Here is a 7155-nt window from a genome sequence, read left to right as displayed (position 1 = left end):
TCTTCCTCCTATATACACCCATATACCCTGAAAACATCCAGGAGCACCACGAAACCCTATTTCCACCGCCGCAACCTTCTATGCCCGTGAGATCCCATCTTGGGGCCTTTTCCGGTGCTCCGCCGGAGGGGGAATCGATCACAGAGGGCTTCTACATCAACACCATAGACTCTCCGATGATGTGTGAGTAGTTTACCATAGACCTTCGGGTCCATAGTTATTAGCTAGATGACTTCTTCTCTCTCTTTGGATCTCAATACAAAGTTCTTCTCGATTCTCTTGGAGATCTATTCGATGTAATTCTTTTTGCGGTGTGTTTGTCGAGATTCGATGAATTGTGAGTTTATGATCAAGATTATCTATGAACAATATTTGATTCTTCTCTAAAATATTTTATGCATGATTTAATATCTTTGCAAGTCTCTTCGAATTATCAGTTTGGCTTGGCCTACTAGATTGATCTTTCTTGTAATGGAAGAAGTGCTTAGCTTTGGATTCAATCTTGCGGTGTCCTTTCTCAGTGACAGCAGGGGCAGCAAGGCACATATTGTATTGTTGCCATCGAGGATAAAAAGATGGGGTTTATATCATATTGCTTGAGTTTATCTCTCTACATCATGTCATCTTGTCTAATGCGTTACTCTGTTCTTATGAACTTAATACTCTAGGTGCATGCTGGATAGCGGTCGATGTGTGGAGTAATAGTAGTTGATGCAGAATCGTTTCGGTCTACTTGTCACGAACGTGATGCCTATATACATGATCATGCCTAGATATTCTCATAACTACGCGCTTTTCTATCAATTGCTTGACAGTAATTTGTTCACCCACCGTAGAATTTGCTATATTGAGAGAAGCCACTAGTGAAACCTATGGCCCCCGGGTCTATCTTCCATCATATTATTTTCATATCTACTTGCTATTTCTATCGTTGTTTATTTTGCAATCTTTATTTTCCAATCTATACCATAAAAATACCAAAAATATTTATCTTATTATCTCTATCAGATCTCACTCCCGTAAGTGACTATGAAGGGATTGACAACCCCTTTATCGCGTTGGTTGCGAGGTTCTTGTTTGTTTGTGTAGGTACTAGGCGACTTGCATGTTACCTCCTACTAGATTGATACCTTGGTTCTCAAAAACTGAGGAAAATACTTACGCTACTTTGCTGCATCACCCTTTCCTCTTCAAGGGAAAACCAACGCATGCTCAAGAGGTAGCAAGAAGGATTTCTGGCGCCATTGCGGGGGAGGTTGCACCAAGTCAAGTCAAGATTTGATCTACCAGCAACTAGCCATTTTTGGCGCCGTCTACGCACAAGTCAAGACATACCAAGTTTCCATCACAAACTCTTATCCCTCACATTACATTATTTGCCATTTGCCTCTCATTTTCCTCTCCCCCACTTCACCCTTGCCGTTTTATTCGCCTCTTTTCCGTTCGCCCTTTTCCCGTTTGCCTTTCTTTCGCCATGGCCGAATAAAAAAGGGGTAATGCTTTTCTCTCGAGTTCTAGTACTTTGGATAGACCATCTATCCTTTCTAAGCTTATAAATAATGATGCTATGGAAAGACCTACCGGGATTATCAATGAGAGTTTTGTTGGAGATATGCCCTAGAGGCAATCATGTATGATGATATTTCCTATGTGTTTATGAATAAAGATAGTCCTTGGAAATTATCACAGCAAGTACGTGACTTGTTTGTGGGACTATGCATTGTATGATGACTGTCCTAAAAGGTCCCTAGTCGAAAGGGCTGTGTGGACGCGCAGCCAACTGGACTAGCATATGACATGGTTGATGGCTTGGCCTCACTAGCCATGAAGCATTGGATGCTAACCGGATAATATGGACTTGGAAGGATCTGGTCGGATTCGACGTAGTCGGATCCGAGTTGAGATAAGGTCCAAGTCGGACAGACCCAACTATGAGACGCAGCGATAAGTCATCTGTGAGTCTCTAGTACAACATACGTTCTATGTCCTAAGACCTGAGCTGACGCATGTACTCGGGATGGTGACAGACTTGCTTTGGGCCGACCAAACGCTACTCCGTAACTGAGTAGTTATAAAGGTAGGTTTCGGGTTTGTCCAGAACCATGCTGCGAGACATGGTCGAGCAAGATGGGATTTGCCCCTCCGATCAGGAGAGATATACTCTGGGCCCCTCATGTGATCCGACCAGGATAAGCATGGCCATGCGACAAGAATTATGAGATAATCCGGTTTGTGGTCGGCATCACTGGAACGAGAAAGGGGTCGGGCTAGCACAAGGATGACAGACTCGCCTTGATCTCGACAACATATATCGTGTGGCAAAAGGAATGGAAGTGTGATGTACAGATTCGCTAACCAGCTTCATAGTCTGCTTGGTGTTTGGCATGCCTTGCTAGAGGCCGCTACCAACCGTGCAATTCGGAGATGATCCGAACTGCGACCAAGCCGACTTGAACCTAAGGGGTCGCGCGCTTAAGGGAAGGAACCTACGAGGTCGGATCCGAGGACACTGGTCGAATGTGATCCGAACTGTATTCGGATTATGGCCGAGTAGACTTATGGGCTTTAGGGTCCGTGCGAGGCCCAAGTGTTGAGCCCGTGACGGACACCTATATATAGTGGAGGTGCGGCACACTCATGAGCTGATCGCTTCGGCGCTGTCACTAGGGTTTGCATGTGTTGCAAATAGACACCTCCACTCGCCGCCGGTTGTGTGATCGGACCTAGCAGTCCGCCGCACGACATTCCTCCTACACGCGTGGATACAGTTATAGGCGGTGCACTTGCGCCGCTCCGGTGAACCTGTACGTGGGAACCGACCACCGGTTGTACGAGAGAGATCGAACGAGGAGGAGGCGATCCACGCGGACGCGTTGCCCCAACTCTTCTTCCGTTGCACGACATTGCGCGTCTAGCGGTAACGAACTGTGATCCATCTCCCGTAGCATGTTCTTGGTTGTTCTGCGTGTAGGAAATTTTAATTTGCAGTCGACGCATCCTACCATAGAATCCAACAAGTTTGAATAATTTCGATGAAGATGATTCTGGAATTTTTCGTTATTTACTTGACGAGTCTTTAAAAGATGCTTGGGATAGGTTATTAAGGATCCGAGCTAGCCATGTGCCTCAATATCAAATTGAGATATACCTAAAAAGCTTTTATGTTGGCCTACCCTCTTCGTTGAAATAAGTTTTAGATTATATTTTTGAAGAAGTTTTTCTTGAGGGGGATCCCATAGATACCTATGAAAATATGAAAACTATATTTGGGCACCCCATTAGTGAGAAGGTTGAATCCACCTATCTTTTGTGCTTTTATCAAAATGAAATTATCACAGAAATGAAGGCTAGTTTAGATGCAAATTTTCGTAGCGTGCTTAATCTTTCTTCCACCATTAATGGACACGTGCTTTATCAAAATAGAAATATAAATGCTATTGATAAGAAATTTTCTCTTTTGTTTCCCAACACCAAAGATGGTAAAACCTAGATCTATTCTTGTTTTTATGCCTAGCTAGGGGCGTTAAACAATAGCGCTTCTTGGGAGGCAACCCAATTTTATTTTTGTTTCTTGTTTTTGTTCATGTTTAGTAATAAATAATTCATCTATATTCTATTTATATGTGGTTTTATGCTTTTATTTAGTGTTTGTGCCAAGTAGAACCTTTGGGAAGACTTGAGGGAAGTCTTTCCGATCTTGCTGTAAAAACAGAAACTTTAGCGTTCACGAGATTTGCTGCCATTTGTTACTGGAGAGTGTGATTAGGTTGATTCTTTTTTCAGATGATTAATAGAAAAATTCCTCATGTCCACCAATTTATTTCAGAAATTTTGGGGTTACAGAAGTATTTGAAACCTACAGATTACTACAGACTATTCTGTTTTTGACAGATTCTGTTTTTTGTGTGTTGTTTGCTTATTTTGATGAATCTATGGCTAGTATCGGGGGTATGAACCATAGAGAAGTTGGAATACAGTAGGTTTAACACCAATATAAATAAAGAATGAGTTCATTACAGTACCTTGAAGTGGTGATTTGTTTTCTTATACTAACGGAGCTCATGAGATTTTCTGTTGAGTTTTGTGTTGCGAAGTTTTCAAGTTTTGGGTAAAGATTTGATGGATTTTGGAATAAAGAGTGGCAAGAGCCTAACCTTGGGGATTCCCAAGGCACCCCAAGGTAAAATTCAAGGACAACCAAAAGCCTAAGCTTGGGGATGCCCCAGAAGGCATCCCCTCTTTCGTCTTCATCTATCGGTAACTTTACTTGAGGCTATATTTTTATTCACCACATGATATGTGTTTTGCTTGGAGCATCTTGTATGATTTGAGTATTTGCTTTTTAGTTTACCACAATCATTCTTGCTGTACACACCTTTTGGAGACACACACATGAATCAGAATTTATTAGAATACTCTATGTGCTTCACTTATATCTTTTGAGCTAGATAATTTTGCTCTAGTGCTTCACTTATATCATTAAGAGCACGGTGGTGGTTTTATTTTATAGAAATTATTGATCTATCATGCTTCACTTATATTATTTTGAGAGTCTTTTAAAATAGCATGGTAATTTGCTTTGTCTATAAAATTAGTCCTAATATGATAGGCATCCAAGATGGGTATAATAAAAACTATCATAAAAAGTGCATTGAATACTATGAGAAGTTTGTTACTTGATAATTGTTTTGAGATATGAAGATGGTGATATTAGAGTCATGCTAGTTGAGTAGTTGTGAATTTGAGAAATACTTGTTCTAAAGTTTGTGATTCTTGTAGCATGCATGTATGGTAAACCGTTATATGATGGATTTATTTATTGATTGTCTTCCTTATGAGTGGCGGTCGGGGACGAGCGATGGTCTTTTCCTACCAATCTATCCCCTAGGAGCGTGCGTGTAGTACTTTTTTTATAAGTAATAGATTTTTGCAATAAGTATGTGAGTTCTTTATGACTAATGTTGAGTCCATGGATTATACGCACTCTCACTCTTCCACCATTGCTAGCCTCTCTAATACCGTGCACCTTTCGCCAGTATCATACACCCACCTTATACCTTCCTCAAAACAGCCACCATATCTATCTATTATGGCATTTTCATAGCCATTCCGAGATATATTGCCATGCAACTTACCAACGTTCCATTTGTTATGACACGTTTCATCATTGTCATATTGCTTCGCATGATCCTGTAGTTGACATCTTATTTGTGGCAAGGCCACCTTTTTAATTCTTTCATACAGGTCACTCTTGATTCATTGCATATCCCGGTACACCACCGGAGGCATTCACATAGAGTCATATTTTGTTCTAGTATCAAATTGTAATTTTTGAGTTGTAAGTAAATAAAAAGAGTCATATTTTTGAATTGTCCCATGTGAGGAAAGGATGATGGAGACTATAATTCCCCCACAAGTCGGGATGAGACTCTGGACAAAAAAAGGAGAAAAATGAGAGAAAAAGAGAGAAGGGACAATGTTACTATCCTTTTACCACGCTTGTGCTTCAAAGTAGCACCATGGTCTTCATGATAGAGAGTCTCCTATGTTGTCACTTTCATATACTAGTGGGAATTTTCCATTATAGAACTTGACTTGTATATTCCAATGATGGGTTTCCTCAAAATGCCCTAGGTCTTCGTGAGCAAGAGAATTGGATGCACACCCACTTAGTTTCTTTTCTTGAGCTTTCATACACTTATAGCTCTAGTGCATCCATTGCATGGCAATCCCTACTCACTCACATTGATATCTATTGATGGGCATCTCCATAGCCCGTTGATACGCCTAGTTGATGTGAGACTATATTCTCCTTTTTGTCTTCTCCACAACCACCATTCTATTTCACATATAGTGCTATGTCCATGGCTCATGCTCATATATTGCGTGAAGATTGAAAAAGTTTGAGAACATCAAAAGTATGAAACAATTTCTTGGCTTGTCATTGGGGTTGTGCATGATTAAATACTTTGTGTGATGAAGATAGAGCATAGCCAGACTATATGATTTTGTAGGGATAACTTTCTTTGGCCATGTTATTTTGAGAAGACACGATTGCTTTATTAGTATGCTTGAAGTATTATTATTTTTTTGTCAATATTAAACTTTTGTCTTCAATCTTTCGGATCTGAACATTCATGCCACAACAAAGAAAAATATATTGAGAATTATGCTAGGTAGAATTTCACATCAAAAATTCTGTTTTTATCATTTACCTACTCGAGGACGAGCAAGAATTAAGCTTGGGGATGCTTGATACATCTCCAACGTATCTATAATTTTTGATTGTTCGATGCTATTATATTATCTGTTTTGGATGTTTAATGGCTTTAATATACCTTTTTATATTATTTTTGGGATTAATCTATTAACCAAAGGCCCAGTGCAAATTGCTGTTTTTGCCTATTTCAGTGTTTCGCAGAAAAGGAATACCAAATGGAATCCAAACGGAATGAAACATTCGGGAGAATTATTTTTGGAACAAACGTGATCCAGGAGACTTGGAGTGGACGTCGAGAAAGAAGCGAGGAGGCCACAAGGCAGGAGGGCGCGCCCCCACCCTCGTGGGCCCCTCGCAGCTCCACCGACCTACTTCGTCCTCCTATATATACCCATATACCCTGAAAACATCCAGCAGCACCACAAAACCCTATTTCCACCGCCGCAACCTTCTTTACCCGTGAGATCCCATCTTGAGGCCTTTTCCGGCGCTCCGCCGGAGGGGGAATCGATCACGGAGTGCTTCTACATCAACACCATAGCCTTTCCGATGATGTGTGAGTAGTTTACCACAGACCTTTGGGTCCATAGTTATTAGCTAGATGGCTTCTTCTCTCTCTCTTTGGATCTCAATACAAAGTTCTCCTCGATTCTTTTGAAGATCTATTCGATGTAATTCTTTTTGCGGTGTGTTTGTCGAGATCCGATGAATTGTGAGTTTATGATCAAGATTATCTATGAACAATATTTGATTCTTCTCTGAAATCTTTTATGCATGATTTAATATCTTTGCAGGTCTTTTCGAATTATCAGTTTGGTTTGGCCTACTAGATTGATCTTTCTTGCAATGGGAGAAGTGCTTAGTTTTGGGTTCAATCTTGCGGTGTCCTTTCCCAGTGACAGCAGGGGCAGCAAGTCACGTATTGTATTGTTGCC

Source organism: Triticum aestivum, chromosome 5A (assembly GCF_018294505.1).
Source record: "Triticum aestivum cultivar Chinese Spring chromosome 5A, IWGSC CS RefSeq v2.1, whole genome shotgun sequence".
NCBI classification, from domain to species: domain Eukaryota; kingdom Viridiplantae; phylum Streptophyta; class Magnoliopsida; order Poales; family Poaceae; genus Triticum; species Triticum aestivum.
The sequence above is the reverse complement of the archived record's forward strand: the minus strand, read 5'-3'. Positions refer to the sequence as shown.